Source organism: Mus caroli, chromosome 1, assembly GCF_900094665.2.
Source record: "Mus caroli chromosome 1, CAROLI_EIJ_v1.1, whole genome shotgun sequence".
NCBI classification, from domain to species: domain Eukaryota; kingdom Metazoa; phylum Chordata; class Mammalia; order Rodentia; family Muridae; genus Mus; species Mus caroli.
Window position 1 is genome coordinate 96114015 of NC_034570.1, and position 18686 is coordinate 96132700.

The window sequence follows — 18686 nt, forward strand, 5'->3', positions numbered from 1 at the left end:
TTTACCTCTTGGCTTTCCTCTGCTTTCTCTTACTTTAAGGAATGGGTGGGAGTGATTTTGTTTGGTGCTGCCATATGCTGTGGACTGGCGNTCATGCTCTGGTTGGTATGCAAATTCATAACCCAGCAAAACGTGACAAGGTGATTATAACTCAGGCACTATTAGCTATTGAAAACAGTGCCTCCCCTGAAGTTTGGTTATCTATGCTCAAGAATTAGTCTGCATCTGAGTTCTCTGCTCTTGAGCATGAGAGAGACTCAACAATCATTGATCAGCCCTTGCACATTGCTGCACACGAAAGGGTGATCATGATTTCCCCACTAATTCATTTTTTGGCTGGCCTCTTTTGCAGAGTTCGCTTTAGGTCATTTAGCAGTTACTGTCACACAGCACTGGGGTATCCAGAGACGGGCAACTTTCCTCATGCACAGGTCAACCTAAGACAAGGGGCCCGGTGGTGATAGGGTTACCCTACGACGGGAAAGGCTGTGACATTGGAGGAATGACCTAAAACAGGAGCCACAGCGGATGGACATAATTGCACAGGCCTAGTCCAGCCTCGTTTTATTAAAACAAAAAGGGGGAGATGTGGGAAGCCACATGTGCCGTTGCAGAGTGGCACAGGCTTCTGCTGGCCACCACGCATACATAGGCAGAAAAGTTTTTTTTACCAAGATGAGGTTTTGAGAATTAACCAAAATTAACCAATCAGATGAGAGAGAAGTTGACCAATCAGATGAGAGAAAAGTTAACCAATCAGATGAGAGAGAAGTTAACCAATCAGATGGGAGAGAAATTAACCAATCAGATGTAGGCATGCAAATGAGGTGGTAAGCATCAACCAAGCACAACCAATCCGGGTGTGAGACACGCCTCTCCTAGGCCTATATAAAGCAGCACCAGTGCTGGGCTTGGGGTCTATTCGCCTCTACAATCAAGCTCTCCCAATAAACGTGTGCAGAAGGATCCTGTTGCAGCGTCGTTCTTGCTGGTCGAGTTGGACGTGCGCAAGACCTGCCTATAAGTGCTGTGTGTGTGTGTGTGTGTGTGTGTGTGTGTGTGTGTGTGTGTTCATGTGGAGGCTGGAAGACTGCCTACAGTGTCATCCTCGGGTATGCCACCTATTTCTTCAAGAGATTTTCTCTTTTTGGCCATGAGCTCAACAATTAGAATAGTCTGGCTGGCCTATGAGCTCCAAGATTCTGCCAGTCTCTACCTCCTCATGGATGCTGAGGTTACAGGTATATACGAACACACTTGTCATCAAACTCAGGTCATTATGCTTACAAAGTAAGTGCTCTATCAACTGAGATTTTATCACACTTCACATTTATTGAATAATAATTCTCTGTTCCCATAATATCACATTTTTCTTCAATATTATTACTTGACAAATATTCCTGATGTTCATTCTAAGTGAAAGGAACTGTTTAATATATCATAAAGATAGGACCATGTCTTCTCACCTGCTGGTAAGAATCCACTTTTCAGTCAGAAACATACATAAACACAAGTTTCTCATAGACATATGGTTTGTACAGATTGAGTCCACTTACACTATCTGCCAGGAAAGTCATTTATACTAGGGACAAGGAAAGGTGAACAAATTTGATCCATTCATTCTGGAATAGAAAGTGGCAAAACATTCCACAGAAAAGAGAGTGACTTTTCAATCATGAGAGATAAGTCAGTATTCTCTTGTTTTAATAAAAACATTTTAACTCCCTTCTGATTTTATCATATTCCTTTTACAGCATAATACAAAACGTGCATATGTCCATCTGAGTAAATTATTTTCTTCTCTCTTGGCTCCAATAAACCTATGAACAAAGAAATGTAAGAAACAAAGTTTATAATTTGAAGGTACAATCTACCAAGGAGTGGGTGGGTGGGTGAGTGAGCACCCTCCTATGAGCATGGGGAGGGAGGTGGAATAGGGGGTTTGCTGGTGAGAAACCAGGGGATGGGATAATATTTGAAATATAAATAAATAAAATATTCAATTAAAAGATAGCATCCCTAAATATCCAAAGCCCCACCCTGCTTTCCTTTCTCTTATCTTCTCCTCTGTGAGTAGAGTCCTAAGCTGCTCAAACTTGTTTTCTTCCACAGCTTTTCTGTTTTTCTGTATGACTAAGAAACAAATTGTTTGCAATAGTATGGGGACAGTAGAAGGCTAAGATTATAAAACTAGACCCTGTGATTGGCATGGTCTATTTTTGGCAAGTTGGTAAATCTGGAGAAAGCATTATTTAGAAAGAATGTTAATCCACAATAGATGGCAATCTCGAGGAAACTAGAACATTTAGACTTGATGTTAATTCGTCTTCCTAATTATATATACTCTAGCACCTCTCAATATCACTCACAGCTAGGTGAAGGGCAAGCAATAAGAAATTAAATCTTAGACGAGGGACTCTTAACACTCTAGTACTCTTGCTAGGAAGTGTCAGTAGCTTTATTACCATTATCATGGATCTAGTTGTAGGACTAGATTGTCCTGCTGTAGTAGCCTTGGACACAGGAGTTGATTCTAAGATGTTATCTTGTTATAACCATAATAAAAAAAAATGCCACACAAGTGTTCACACGTGATTGGCAACTTGATGGAAACACATTTCTGGGGATATATGTGATAAAATTTCTAGACTAGGTTAATGATTTGGTCAGACTCATCCCAAATCACATGATTTCTATTAAAAACAAAACAAAACAAAACCAAGAATATAAACTGAGCAAAAGCATCCAGCTCTCTCTGCTTTCTGATTAAGGACATAACCATGAGCAGAGTGCAGAGAATATTCTATTCTGATGAATGTACTTTTTACCTGTGAGCCCAAATAAATCTATCTATTGTAAGTTGTTTGGATCACATAATTTGACTCTTCAATGAGGAAGTTAACTAATGCTATGCCTAAGAAGACTTTTCCTGGGTTTATGGATGTTACATGAATGAAAATCAAGGTATCATCTGGTCTGTGGACTCAAGGAATCCTGGGTTAAAAATGTTATCTTCAAACTCTCTTAGGTTGCTGGCAGAACTCTTGTTCCTTGCTCTTTTTTTTTTAATTAGGTATTTTCTTCATTTATGTTTCCAATGCTATCCCAAAAGTCCCCCATACCCTCCCCCCCATTCCCCATCCACCCACTACCACTTCTTGGCCCTGGCATTCCCCTGTACTGAGGCATATAAAGTTTGCAAGACCAGTGGGCCTCTCTTTCCAATGATGGCCGACTAGGCCACCTTCTGCTACATATGCAGCTAGAGACACGAGCTCCGGGGGCTTCCTTGCTCTTTAAGCCAGTATCCCTGGTAAGCAGAAGGAATGTAAGAGACAGAGGTGTTGTTTGATTCCAAGGAAACATTGTCTTTGAAACATAACAAGACCCTACACATATCAACATATAATTATGGTTCAGAGAATTGCATCTGATTCCCAGCTAGAATCATCTACGTTCTAACATTCAGGGTGCTGGATAGTACTCAGCCTGTTACTAGAGGATAACGACATCATCAATTTCTTCTCACAGAATGTGTGATAGCATGTATAATACCTACACATATTTAAAACAGACCAAAACTCAGTGGTGATAAAAGAAAGTGGATATCAAGTCTCAGTTGTAAAAGCAAAAAGCTATTTACCACTGAAAAATTGTAGGAAAGGGAAAAACAATTTTATCCAAGGGATTGTCACAGGGTATATCAACCACATTACAGGGCAGAATCCATGTTTACTTTAGTTCACCAAGACAAAACTGACTACAGTGTGTGTGTGTGTTTTGTGCTTTTGAATTTATTTAGTTTAGTTTTTTGTTATCTTTATTTTCTTCTTTTTCAATTTTTCTGTTTTATTTGTACTTATTCCTTTATGAGATTGAAAGAAAAAGGTAAAATTAGGGGGTAGGGAGAATTTGGAATAATAGGTTGAGAGGCTCTGGAAAAAATGTAGATAGAGTAAGAATATAATAAACATTGAAAACATATGAAAAAATTTAAGCAGAAATTTCGACTTCCCTTTGGGAGTTTGTTTTTTCAGTGAAGCATGGGAATGAGGGCTATCTTCAACTTCCTTCCATATTACCTCTCTGTTATTAAAGTTAGGTTTCTTATGAATTCCATTTAAGCAGATAAAATACATGCCATATATTTGTGAAAAATTAAATCAACAAATATCCCAATGTTAAAAGAAAACACCCGTTAAAAAGTCATGTTATCTAAAATCCAATTTGTTATAAATTTTAAAATCTTACTAAGTCAGTGTTTGCTATCTTAAGATAAATGAGTAGTTAACCTAGAATACTAGCGACAATAGGGAATTAGCAGGAAAGTGGGCTTCTTTGCTCTTCTGTCTTCTGATTTGGATGCATCCACCTCTTAAAGTGTGTGGGCTGTCTTACTAAGAACACATGTTCGTTCCTTTCTAATATAACTATACAGTATGTGTCGGTGAAAATCCAAATAGAAAAATAAGTCAATAAATAAAGAGAACTTCTGCTTAGCACAGGTCTGGCCTTGACACTGTATGCATTCTTTGCATTGGAGTGTACTTACAAGTATAAATTCTGAAGAGGCTATAAACTATAAAGATCATTAGATGTGAAGTTCTTGCCTCATGAGGATTTAGCACAGATTTTACTGGGAACAAGCACTTATCAGTCTATGTTGGATTACAAATGGGAGTTTCAAGAAGACAGTAAAATAAATTATTAGGTGGGTAAGGAGAATTATTAATGTCATAGACAGACAGACAAGAAGTCACCTCCATGGGAGGGATCTCTGGTAGTTGTTCTGAAGCAGGGAATCAGAGCCCATGTGGCTTCAAGTCTGATCAAGTAATTTTCTGAGGATGGACTTGAGAGTTCAAAGCATAAGAATGCTGCATTAAGGTCTCTGATTCTAGGCAGGAGGCAGGGAAGAGGGTGTGTGTGGAACAAAATGTACCAGGTTGATGCGAATTCATTTCCCAGTTGAGCTATCTGGCATTGGGATTTTCTATTTGCTAAACTCACTCCACAGATGTGTTGTGCTAACACTAGGACTTTTTGTTAGCTAGAGATTAGTTGACCAAATAACAATAGGGTTTTTTGTTGGTATCTATTAAAGGGTTGCTGTTTGACTCTGAAATTAAAACCTTACAGTTTGCAAATCCTAACTCCCACAATGTTGATAGATTGGATCCACATATTTGCTAGAGGTTCTTATTTCCTACTACTAAAATTTTGTCATGCAATAACATGCTAATAAAAGTCTCTTAACATAAAGAGCTTTGTGGGAAGAGGTTTCCGCTGTGCCTGTGTGGCCTAATTGGTAAACAAGCAATGTGCGCATGTGGGAGAGCGTTTCTGCGCCAAGTCACGGCCCATCGTGGTGATGAGACTCTAGGAGAGCAGCCAATCAGGTGTGGACACACCACACTAAGGTGTATATAAGCAGCGCCTTTTTAGTGCTTGGGGTTTTCCTCTTCATGTTGAAGCTGGTGTAATAAAGTTGCTGCAGAAGGATCCGGTTTCTCACACGTGTGTTCTTGCTGTCAGGACGATAGCGCATGAGAGAGCTTCATTTGGAAGTTTAATTAACCATCTGCAAAGTTAAGTAATATTTTTCTGTGTTTATACATTCATTGAGAATTTCATGCTTGTTTAATGTATTTTAATGTCATCAATGCTTGACTCTCCCTCAACTCCTATCAGGTCTCTCCCTGTCATGATCTTCTTATGACTTTATTACATTTTTCACAGTTCACTGAGTCTCATAAATGTTGGCCTAATGTTTATGGGCATGGGGCCATTCACTGTTGCATGGACAATCTTGCTGGAGCTTGTTTACAGAAAATTAAAAGGATACAAACAACAATAAAAAACTAGCTTGGCCTACCCTAACCACCTTCTACAGATAATACACTTCAGTCCAACTCCCTTCTGGACTGGAATTCTACTCTGCCATATGTAAGTCTAATATAAGCAGCCACAGCTCCTGTGAGTTAATGAGAACATTATTCTCATTCTTCCCCTTTTTATAATGGCATGATTGTTATAGGGCTAGCAAACTGAATTTTTATTTTTTTAATCTTTATTTTTTTTTGTATTAAAGTCTCATGCTGTAACTTGGCCAATGACACTTGTCTAGTAAGATCATAGATAGACCGTAGGGGATAACCAACTACCATTATCTTGGCAAATGGACATTCTATCTAACATCTTACTGAATTTCTTAACTCTATAGCCATAGATCAGTGTGTTTCATCAGAAAAGCATTGTTTTGCAGTAGATAGTCACTAATGCACATTGCTGGTCACAGTTCATAAAATAAGTAACTGGAATGGTTACCACTAAATGTGACATTTACATTACACCTCCTTTCTACATGACTCAAGGAACATTATACAGTAATTTTTAAGATTAATTTTAATTATGTGTAAATGGGTATGTCTATGTGTAGTCATGTTTATATAATTCAAGTGTCCAGATGGGCTAGGGGCATCAGATCCCTTGGAATTACAGTTGCAGGTACTTGTGAGCTGCTAGACAAGAAAATAAGTTGGATCTTCTTAATACATAGCTTGTACTCTTTACTGCAGAGCAATATCTATAATCATGCACAATTTTCTTACAAAATGACATCAAAACAATAAACAAAACTGCTGTTGATGGATTATTATCTATTGGAAATCAGCATTCAGTTCTCTTGGGGAACAGACTTTTATCAGCGTCACAGTCAGACGGTAGTAGCTTATGAGCTAAGGTCCCTCTAAAGGATTTCATCCTCTCACTTAAATACTAAATTTAATAAAAGGCTAAATATTTCAGAATAAGGGAGATGAGAGCAAAATGGGACAGTGTGATGACACGTTACAATTGTGTCATCTTATACAACACCTCACATAGACTCTTACTATCCATACATCTAAGGAAATAAGTCTTGGGTTTAGCTTTTCACATTTCTTCTATGGAGGGTTGATATGGAGATAGATGTCCAGAACTTAAAATTCTGTGGCTTGAAAAGAAAATATCCCCAGAAGTGCATGTGTTTGAACATTTGATACCCAGATGGTAGTGGGTTGAGGATATTGTATAATATTGGGAAGGCAAAATTTAGTGGAAGAAATAGTTTGATGTGTGACAGGCTTAGGATAAATACAGCCCTGCTCCTAGTCCCAGTTGTTCTGATTCCTGGCCAGCTGATATATGAGCAACTTCAACATACTCCTGCTGCCATAAAGATTTCAATCTCCATGTCTTACCACAATAGATTGTATCCTCTTAAACTGGGAGCCAAATTAATGTTCACCCTTTAAATGCTTCTTCTCTACTCAAAACTGTGAGAAAGGAGTCAGCGCAGCCTGGGTTTCATAGCTTCTTTATCTTTTATGACTTCCCACCTTTGCAGATGGCTCAGGGGAGAACATACTTGGTGCATAAATACTAGGAGGGGTACAAGGACAAATATTTGAATCCCCATATAAAAGCCTATGGGGCATTGCTGGCCTTCATGTAATTTCAGCACTTTGGAGGCTAAGACAGGATGCCCAGAGAAAGCTGGTTAAATAATATAGTTTTATCAAGAGCCTCCTTAGTATAATAGTATAATAGAGTTTTATTGAGGAAAAGGTCTTGGGTCAACTGACACATGCACACACATCCATCCACTAACAAATGTTAAACCATGGACATATAAGCATGCATGTAATCAGTCCGCATACTACACACATATATGTACATAGGAACTATAAAAGGACTGTTGATTTTCCTCTTCATCAGAGCCTTGTTACCTTATCCTATTTAATTCTTCATTTCATTTCTTGAGACTAAACTAATAGCCTTAAACTAGAGCACTGAGCAATTATAGTTAGACCATTGTATATGAATTTATTTTTATAATATAGAGGCAATTCTATGCTGAATCACATTCTAAGCACTGTACATGAATAGGCATAATGTACTTAAGAGCTTTCTTCTAACTGAGAGCATAATCATTTTGGAAAATTATTTCTGTACTCAAATGTTATTTTTTCCCTAAATACAGAAAAACAGATAAGAGAGAGAGAAATAGAAAAAGAAAGAAAGAAGAAAAGCTTGCAGAAAAATAAAAAAACATTGATCAACATCTCAGGAACATCAAGTCAGACTCTGAGTTATTTTGCTCCACATTTGTCACATTTAGGGATTAAACAGATGTTCCATTTTATCTATGCAGATCAATGGCTTGGATTGAGGAAGAACTTTCTTGGACTATGCTTGTCCATGTTTTGAAAACAGAAAGAATATTTAAGTAAAAAATTAAACCTCACATAGAAATAGAGGCAGGACTATTTCAAGGGAAAAACTAACAAGGAAATATCAAAGAATACGACTGTAGTCCAGCTGAATCCATGTGTCCAAACAGAATAAAACATGGAAATAACAAATTACTGGGAAACAGATTCTGCCTCACAATGCTCATGTGTCATGTCCCAAAAGCTCAATGAGTAAAGTATATCTTATGCAAGTGTAAAGACTGTGGTTCCCATCACTTAAGCCCAGAAAAAAATGCTGGCTGTGCATGGTAGCCTGTGTATGAAGGCAGATATAGAGCAACTCAAAATGAACTGGTTAGTGAGAATAAGCATAAACCATTTTGTGAGCATTTGGTTCAGTTCAGATAACCTGCCTCAATACATAGGGTGGAGAGTAATGAAGGGAGACTCCTTACTTCAACCAAGGGCCTCCATACATGTAAACATGTGTGCATTCACAGTGCATGTGTGTGCATACACACATACACACACACACACACACACATACACACACACACACACACGCACAAGCACTATACATCTTCCTATTCTTGACCATTAAAAAGAACACCTAGAAAGGTTGGAAATAAGGCTCAATATTTAAAACCATTTGTCCTTAGAGGACAAGAATTCAATCACTGGCACCTCAGCAGCAACTTACAATTAACTGTTTCTTCAAAAACATGAGATGATAGCCAACCCTCTCTTCTGGCATCCCCTTCTACCAGCACACATGTGTTATATTTACACAGACAGACACATCTACACGTTACAAAAAATTTGAAAGAAAATGTACTTCTGTCACAAATGGTTTGTTTAACAAATCCCACACTTTATTAGGGGAGGATCTGGTTGTTTAGCACTGCTAATTATACTTCCAAGAATACAGCAAATCTGACCATGCCCATGAGTTATATTTATGGGAGGATTGATAAGCAAAGTACACACAGATCTGGAAGAACAAGACACTCCTTTGAGGTTTATTCTGGTAGAGTTACTTGAGATAGCAGAACTACTAATGGAGGAATTACTAAGCTCTTTTTCCTATTGATCTTTCTCAGAGCCATTCATTAAGTTTGTACTGGCTGCTGTGTTAATGGTGGCTATAATCGTCTAAAGCTCACTAATGCCCAACACTTTGCCTTCATGAATCAGTACAAATATACTCCTCTTTTGTACATTTCTTCATATAAATATCATGTTCATCTATAAATGTAAAATGAGAACTGAGGGTTTAGAGATTTCAACTTGCTGTTCTGGAGCCAGTATACATATATGGAGGATGGTAGACAACCTTAATTGTAGTTTCTCAGGAGTCATGCATCTTCACTTATGAGACAAGGTCTCTCACTGTCCTAGAACTTACCAAGTCAGCTAGACTTACTACCTGGTCAACTATCCCAGGGATCCATAATGCTCTACTCTCTAAGTGCTAAGATTATAACTGCTAACAATACATAAGGTTCCTCATGCTTGCATGGCAAAAACTCTACAAGCCTGTCACTGTAGACTTAGAAACATCTGATTTGATCTATATTTACTGCAAACTAGCTACACAGATCACACAGTTATCTACACACCAGTGAATGTCTCTAACCCAGAAAGGAAATGATCTATGTTGATGTTTGTATTGTACTTAGGTATCACCATACTAGTGAATGGTATAGGTAGACCCATGGTTGATCACTCTCACCTTTGCTGTATTAAGAAGGCTAATCTGATTCCATGACAGATTTTAGATTGGCAGTTCAGGAGACTATGCCTAAGAATTGGACAAGTCCAGAAAAACCCTGGCAACTCAGTTACTAGGAAAAAAAATCCAGGCTTCAGACAAATAGTCAAAAGCTGCAAGCCATCTGGCCTTATGCAAGGAAAATGGGTCAGCAACAGCTTCCAGCCCCACACACTGGTAGTGCTTCTAGAATTCCTAGAGATAGAGTAAAGCAAAGCCCACCTGTTGACACCTATTGGGGTAAATACTAAAAACATGAACTGGCTCATTCCTGAGCTTGTGCCTCTGCCCCAGTGGCCTGGCGGGCCATGCACTGGCAGGCAATGGCCAATCTGTATTTATCTCGAGAAGACTCTCACTCAGAACTCCACAATCTCTCCATCTAGCTCTCTAAGTTCTCACTAGCAGGTCATTACCATGCCAGCCCTGTGCTTCAAACCTTCCATGGCCTTTGTGGTGCACATCAGACAAACTCATTCTTTGCCACTGTACCTTTCTCTCTTGAACCCAGATGAAACACTGCATGAAGGAAAACACGACACAAATTTAATTCAGAAACAATGGTAACTCAATCTCTAGGTGCAACAAATAAAACCTAATATTAAAAGCCTTATTAAAATCAGATTCCTCTGGCTTTGAATCCTTGTAGACCCCCCATGATACCAGGAAATTTTATCAGCTACATCTTACCCATATGCTGTCCCATTCCAAAAGGACCTAACTCTCTCCTGCTTCCTCTCTTCCTCTGACCATCCTTGAAGTCCCACCTACTTATCCAGTAATTGGCTCCTTTTTTCTTTAAGGGATTGGTTCATAAGAAGCCACCTTAGTATGTGATTCATTCTTCACTCCAGACAACCTTTCCCAGGAGAGCAGAATTAACATAAAAATACAAGCAGCACAGAGCCATCCACAACACACAAGTATCCCAGGATTCCCCTAATGAGCTTTAAATCAGACTTAGAAACTCACTTGGTTGTCTCTCTATGTTGGTAATGGCAGACCCCAGCATGCTGGATTTCTGCAGAATAAAACTCTCTTTGTGTTTCCAGAGTATTTGAGTCTAGAGTATCATTCTTCTGGGAATCATGTTAAAAATCCCATTCAGATCAAGTCAAAGAAACAGATGCGTTGATATCTGCCTGGATTTGAGTGGTTGCCAATTTGCTCCCAGAACTGATTTCCAGGCACCTTCCCTGGTCCTCTCTCCTCTGTTGTGAAGCAGATCTGAAGCAGTTGCTGACAGTTGTCCCGGGTGAGATGGTAAAAGAGCATAATTGAATTTAGAAGATCTGTGAGAGGTGATGGTCTTTCTAAAAATGGGGAGTTCTGTAACATCCAATTGTAAAGATCACTACTGGCAGATGACACATATGCCATGAACTATCTCCCCTGAGCATTTGGGGGTCCTATAGCCCAGAGGGGTAAGGCATAGTAGAATTTGCCCTCTGGGCAGTATGGGTCAAAGTTTGAGGTTGACTCCAAGTGGAGTCTGAAGAATCAGGGAGAGTCAGTGAATGCTTTTCCCTCTGCCTGAACTGGCTGGGCATAGGCAGTAGCTGCAGGGGTAGGAGCAGAAGTATAAGGAGAGGTTCAGAGTACTTCCTTGGGAACAGAAAGGAGGAGTAAGGCAGGGGGCTAAGTCTGACCCTCCTTTAGAGGGAGGGAGCACCAAGGCCTGTAACACTTGAACCGGGTGGCCCCGAGCCTCATATACTTAACCTTTGCTCTATAAATGATGGGAAGATTGAAAATTCCCTCCTTATGCCATAGTTAACCCATTCATTCCTGCAAAAGATGGTTAGTTTGTAGAGGAACAACCAGACAAGAATCTTCTGCAACTTGACAAAATTCCTTAAAATAGTTTAGGACCAAGCCAAGTGGGGTGCTTTCTGTATGTCCCACCATAGGAATAAAAGAAAAAAAATCTAGGATACAACAAAAAGCACAAAGAGAATACACATAGACCAACACAGAAAGACATTCCCAGGAAAACACAAACAAATTGAAAGGCTGTCTGAGATTGCCTTCCTCCCTGCACATGGCAGGTCCATAGACCCACAGCCAGCTCAGAATCCAGATGAGAACTAGTAAGTTCTACAACTTTTGGTAGGGGGTCCAGAGCATTCTCTCTTGCCACTGGCTGGGTGACAAAATATGTGTCTGCTTTGTCCCTATCCACCCACAGCTTAAATCAGAAACAGAATTAAACCTGAAACAGGAACACAGATGTGGACAAAACAAAAGACCACCATTCATCCAGACTTACAGATTCAAATAGCAGTGCACAATTTGGGTCAGGGGGTCTCCAGAGAATCCTGGGATGAGCCCTCAAGTGCAAGGGTCCACAGTTCTCTGAAGAATGATACCCTGGATTCAAATAGCATGGAAGTGCACAGAGAGTTTTATTCTCCAGATGTCCAGCATGCAGGGGTCTACCATTACCAACATAGACAACCAAGTGAGATCGAAGTTTTGATTTAAGGCACACTGGAATTCTAGGGTAGATAAGCTTTCTCATACTCTATCTCTAGGCATTCCAAAACCATTAGCTGGGTATGCCTGGATTTTTTCTATTAGTAATTGACTTTCCTGTGCTTACCTGAACTTGCTTAGTTCTTAGGCATAGTCTCCTTTACTGCCAATTGTCATGAAATCAGTCTAGCTTTCTTACTGGTACAGTATAGTCATCATGCTAATCTAACCATTCCTTTCTGTCCTCAAGTGTTACAGAATTCTTTCCCCTTCAATGTTCAGGAGCATCAGTGTGATAAATTGTGGAACTGTGCTGTCATCAATGAATGTGTAGCTTAGAATGTGTTATACCTGTGATTAGTTTGTGTTGTGATCTTGAATAGTCTGTAAATGAATGCACCCTAAGCTATGGGTTGTTTTAAAATCAGCTAAGTATTTTGTGTGAATGTCTAAATATAAATACACTCTTTTCAGAAGTGGTGATATCTCCATTGAATTATTACTAATTATGCATACAGGTTTGGTTTGTGTTCTAGCTTAATGGATGTCAAAGCACTTTACAAATATTAATTGCAAACACTAAATAATACATTGGGTTTCTAAGTCATGCTTCACTGACAACTTAAGTCTTTGTCTTTCTAATCATTTTAATAATAACAGCACTACCACCACCACAGGGCCAGAGTAAGCACATCTAGTCTTTCTGTGAAAGAGGATTACAAACAATCATCAGGCATAATTCAACAAAATGAACATGGATATAGGAGGAAATAGTAGGATAAACTGAGGTTGTAAGATTATGGAAGAGACAGAAGTAGATTTTAGTGTGAAAACTATGATCCTCTATTAAATTTAACCATTACATATTGCGTTAATCATCCATAATGATGAATGGGGAGAGACGGTTTAAAGCATAGTCAATGAGTCTACAATCTGGAGGTTGCTTGTAAAAATACCTCAGTGACTGCTTGCCAACTCTGACTGAAATCCCTGGGCTCCCTTCTAGCACAGAGGGTTTTTGGGGTGAAATAAATGCAGACAACATGCCTTCTGAATCACACCTTGCTCTATTTTTTGTTCCTTCCTTACCCAGAGTAAAGGGGTAAAGGAGATGAGGGGTAAAAGTTCTTTTGTTGCCATGGAACTCAAGCATAATTGAGATAGAATTCACCAAATGCATTTTTGAATCCAAAGGTTTTTTTTTTCCTTAAAACATAAATGAATAAAAACCATTGTTTTCTTTCTATTTAAACTCCCACTCCAGTATTTCATCTGTTGTTACAGTTTTTTATTATGACACAGAGATCTAAATTTGATATGAAGAGTAGGTCGTTGAGAGTTCTCCTAGGTTGCTACCTGCCCAGCAAACTGTGCACACTTAGTTGATAGCTGTTGCTAATGAGACATCTCCAGGCAGTTGTCTCTGTGTTTAGCTTTGCATTTATTTTGTCTTTTGGAAGAACATGGTTTTTGATCTTATATTGCATAGTTAGGCTTTAGATTGATGATTTGGGTGTAACTTACCTGAATTTGAAGCATGACTTTATTGCTATGTTATATGTGTGGCTGTCTATGAACTGAACAAATCTTAAACAAGAATTGATCTATCTGTATCTGCTTTTTATTCTTGATTCTTAAATTGGCAATTCTGGTCTACACCTCTCTGGAAAATTCCAGTCTCACATTTTTTTCCTGGTTATCTAACTAATAATAATATTCTGTACAAAATATGGTTGTTTTCCCTCCCATAAAACATTTTTTATTTCCTCTATAATATTGTATTAAAGCTCTCTGTTGATTTTTAAGTACTATGTAGCATAAAAGAAACAAAGATAAATAAAAGATCCATAATCTCAGCTCTCCTAGAGCTCAGACTACATTGGAAAAATCACATTCTTTTAAAATATAAGAGAGACAATAATAGAGACAATTTATTATTGTGAAAAACCTCAAGTCAGAGAATACAAAATACTTTATTACTATTTTACCCCTGTGAGAGCCTATTTCAAAATGAACTAAGGCAAGGAAGCAAGGCAAAGATTTTATAGAGGAGAACTACTTGAGTTGAGAACTGATGGTGTAGGTTTGGTGGCAGATTTGGTAACCTTGTCTCCAGCAAAGGGAATGATTTCTATAAAATGCCTCCTATGAAGCAAATAGGAGTGAGAAGAAGCTGTAGGAATGTGCTGTTAGTATGGACAAGGAGACTAAGTACTATGAAAGTGGCTAGTTTCACATTACCTCTAGCTGTAACATCTTAGACATTAAGGCTGTTTCCTTTTTCTCCATGTATACAACTTCCCAATAATCTCTGCTAAGATAAGCTTCCTTCTTCTTCCATAGCCTGCCTTCCTGGATTTTGACCTATACCTCCTATGTTCCCCCAGGACACTCACATCCACACTAGACTGAAGAACTAATTATGAAATCTGCTCAAATGAATCTTAGACTATCACCTGGTGTGCAGTGTCTCCTACAGGTTTATTTATGAGGACATTTAATATTCTTATGATGCTATTTGTGAAGTCACAGAACATTTGGGATTTAGGATGTAAACCTCCAGAGGAGTTCCTTGAGTGTTATATCCTAATATTAATGCAAGCCCAATTTCTTCTTCCTGATGAAGATGTGAGGAGTTGCTTTTTCTTGTTTCAGTCACTATAGCTGGAGTTTCTCCTGCCCCTTTGATTCCCTATAGTGAGGGGCTATAGAGCTGTGTGGCTTGCCCAGTCATTATGGTTTCCCTACCTCTATGAGCTATAAAAGTGTGGAAATACCATAGCCTTCATGCAGGGTTCTGCTCTGTTCCTGTTGTGATTGAGAGTAATTTAACCCAATTTTTCTTGGTAGCTTCCCATTCTTCTCAAATTTCATGGGAACATTTATCTCTCCAAACTGTGTATGGGAGCAGTATTTCTTGTTTTTATTTAGTTTTATTATTTTATAGTAGGTTGAAGTTAAGTGATAACCTTGAGTCTTAGTAGAGCATTTTGACTATTCACAATATCTGAAATCTTAAGATTTTATTGGGACTTTTAAAGTTATACTATGTATATTTTACATATTGAGGTAATCATTAACCTATTGGTTTAGAGCAAAAGTTTTATAGTGCGATACTGAAATGTCATCAATAGGCTCATGTGTTTGAACACTTAGAACTATGCTGATACTTTGGGAGGTTATGAAAACTTTTTCTATGCTGAGCTCAAATGGGAGATGCAGACAGAAAGGAAGGACCTTATGAGTGGTTGCTTGGTAGTGCTTCTACTCCTGTTTGTGCTCCCTGACCTACTAAGGTGTGAAAACTGCCACTTCACATTCCTGCCACTAAAGGTGGAATGACCGGAGTTTCCAGGCCTTTCCACTCATGAAAAAGTATTTTCCCCAAAGCCAGAATAATCCTGTAAATTAAAGTCCCAGAATGTAATTGTAATAACAACATTTAAGATGTATCTCCTCAACTTAATTCTAGTAATATCCTCACAGAGAGGCTCAGACGTTTGTTTCCTGGGTGATTTTAGATCTGCTGAAGTTGATAATTATCACACTAGATATTTACAAATAAATGGGTTAATTGATTAATCTGTGAAAATGTGGGTTTCTGATAGGTAAATTAAAGGATTCCAGAAAAGTCTACCTTAAAAATAGAGCCATGAGACAAGCTCATACATAATATGAGAATATATTTAGAAACAGGATATCGTTAAGTAACTGGTCCTTTCCATTAGTAGTAAGCACGGAGACACAGAACATTTCATTGACTCTAGATTTTTCTTTAAAAATAATAGTATCTATTTCAAATTATTATGCAACCAAAGTTCAAATTCTAGGGAAAGCTAATTATTTTTTAAGATGGATCTGGAAAATAAGGTTATGTCTCATAGATGGAGATGAAACAGACTCCATGAGCCTATATAATAGGTGACCTGAAGAGCACCTGTACATCAGGCAAACACTCATAACAACCTACATCACACATAAGAGTCATTCTGTAGATCTCACTCCCTCCTTTTTTAGACATATATTTTAGATGGACTCAACTCTTTGTTCCCATTCCCAAGGCAAGATTAAAGTGAGAAAGAATAATTGATCCAAAAATAACAACATCCTGGAGAGACTTCTAACATCTGCATGTGAAATTTTAGAGTCAGGACTTGATGGGTCTCCCCCTTCCTTCCAACTCAAGGAGCTGAGTAAGGAATTGCCTCCATGGCAACAAGCAAGATATCAAGGCTGTGTGATGTTGTGCATTTGGGAAATATCTGAATCTGTTTAAGAGCTGGTTATTTTCTATGTTAATGATTTCAGAAAGTGGATTAAGAAATCAGCTCTAATTCACCATTGTTTATATTTTAATTTATGAAAGTAGCTGAATCTGGTCCAAATTGCTTTTTCTTCTTCATATTTGGCAGAATACTATTGTGGAGCTAACAAGCACTGAGGAGATACAAGGCCCAATGCTATCAGTTTAATTCTGACTATGTTGCACTTTTCACACTACTGAAGTGTTAAAATCATATAAAACCCAGGAGATGTGTGTGTGTGCGTGTGCGTGTGCGTGCGTGTGCGTGTGTATGTGTGTGTGTGTGTTTGTATTTACACTCAGATTCATACATGCAGAAGACTGATACTTAATGTATTATTCTCCCACTTTCTAATGTAAGCCCTCTCTCACTGACTGAAAGGATGAATGACCTTTCAGGATCCACCTTTCTCTGTACATTCAATGTGCCCCAGTTATCTGTAAGTATTGCTATATCCAGATTTTATGTGAGAGCTGGGGATTCCAAATCAGGTCCCCCATGCTTCCAGGAGTGCTCTTATACACTAAGCTATCTCCCACTGTCCCTATTTCCATGTTTTAAAAATCGGGTCTTTCTACTAGTAAATCATTTTAGATTTATCTCTTGCTTGTAATGTGTGTGTAGGTGGTATATATGTATCTGTATGTGTTATGTGTGTATGTATGGACACATGTGTGTACATACATGGAAGTCAGAAGCAGAAGGTCTTAGTCTCTGGCTTTCTACATGCTTATTTTCTGAGATAGGTTCTTTCACAAATTGAAGCTCTTTGGATAGGTGCCTTTTTCTTATGACGTGGTGCCTATAACACAGTGCATGGAGAAGGATGTGCACCTTGTGTGGAACATGCTAATAGCAGTCCTGGATAAGTTGAACACATCACAAAACACAACAGAGATAAATAACATCATATGGAGTTCCTCATGAGGGAAGTAATACATTTTAGCAATATCCCACTGACCAGGAACCAAACTTCAGATGGTCACTCAGTATTTCATTGTTATATCAGTGACTGTGGCCAGCAAAACAATAAAAGAGTTTTCAAAGACACACATGGGAGACATTGCTGCCAGTTATTTTGAATTTTAACTGTTTTTTTAAAAGGTATTTATTTCATTTAGATTTCTAATACTAACCCAAAAGTCACCCTCCCCCCCCAGTACCCCACCCACTCATTCCCACTGATTGGCCCTGGCATTCCCCTGTACTGAGGCAGATAAAGTTTGCACGACCAATGGGCCTCTCTTTCCACTGATGGCCCACTAGGCCATCTTCTGCTACATATGCAGCTAGAGATACGAGCTCTGGGGGGTACTGGGTACTTCATATTGTTTTTCCACATATAGGGTTGCAGATCCCTTTAGCTCCTTGGTTACTTTCTCTAGCTCCTCCATTGGGGGCCCTGTGATCCATTCAATAGCTGACTGTGAGCATCCACTTCTGTGTTTGCTAGGCCCGGGCATAGCCTCATAAGAGACAGCTGTATCTGAGTCCTTTCAGCAAAACCATGCTAGTGTATGCAATGGTGTCAGCGTTTGAAGGCTGATTATGGGATGGATCACCTGATATGGCAGTATCTAGATGGTCCATACTTTTGTCTCAGCTCCAAACTCTGTCTCTGTAACTCATGGGTGGTTTGTTCCCAATTCTAAGAAGGGGCAAAGTGTCCACACTTTGGTCTTCTTTCTTCTTGAGTTTCATGTGTTTCACAAATTGTATGTTGTATCTTGGGTATTCTAAGTGCCTGGGCTAATATCCACTTATCAGTAAGTACATATTGTGTGAGTTCTTTGGTGATTGGGTTATCTCACTCAGGATGATGCCCTCCAGGTCCATCCATTTGCCTAGGAATTTCATAAATTCATTCCTTTTAATAGCTGAGTAGTACTCCGTTGTGTAAAT

At 38.7% G+C, this 18686-nt stretch overlaps 1 pseudogene; it reads left to right on the forward strand.

Annotated features, from left to right (window-relative positions):
* The window catches only part of LOC110295780, a 108121-nt pseudogene that overhangs the window by 31073 nt on the left and 58362 nt on the right, over positions 1 to 18686 (forward strand).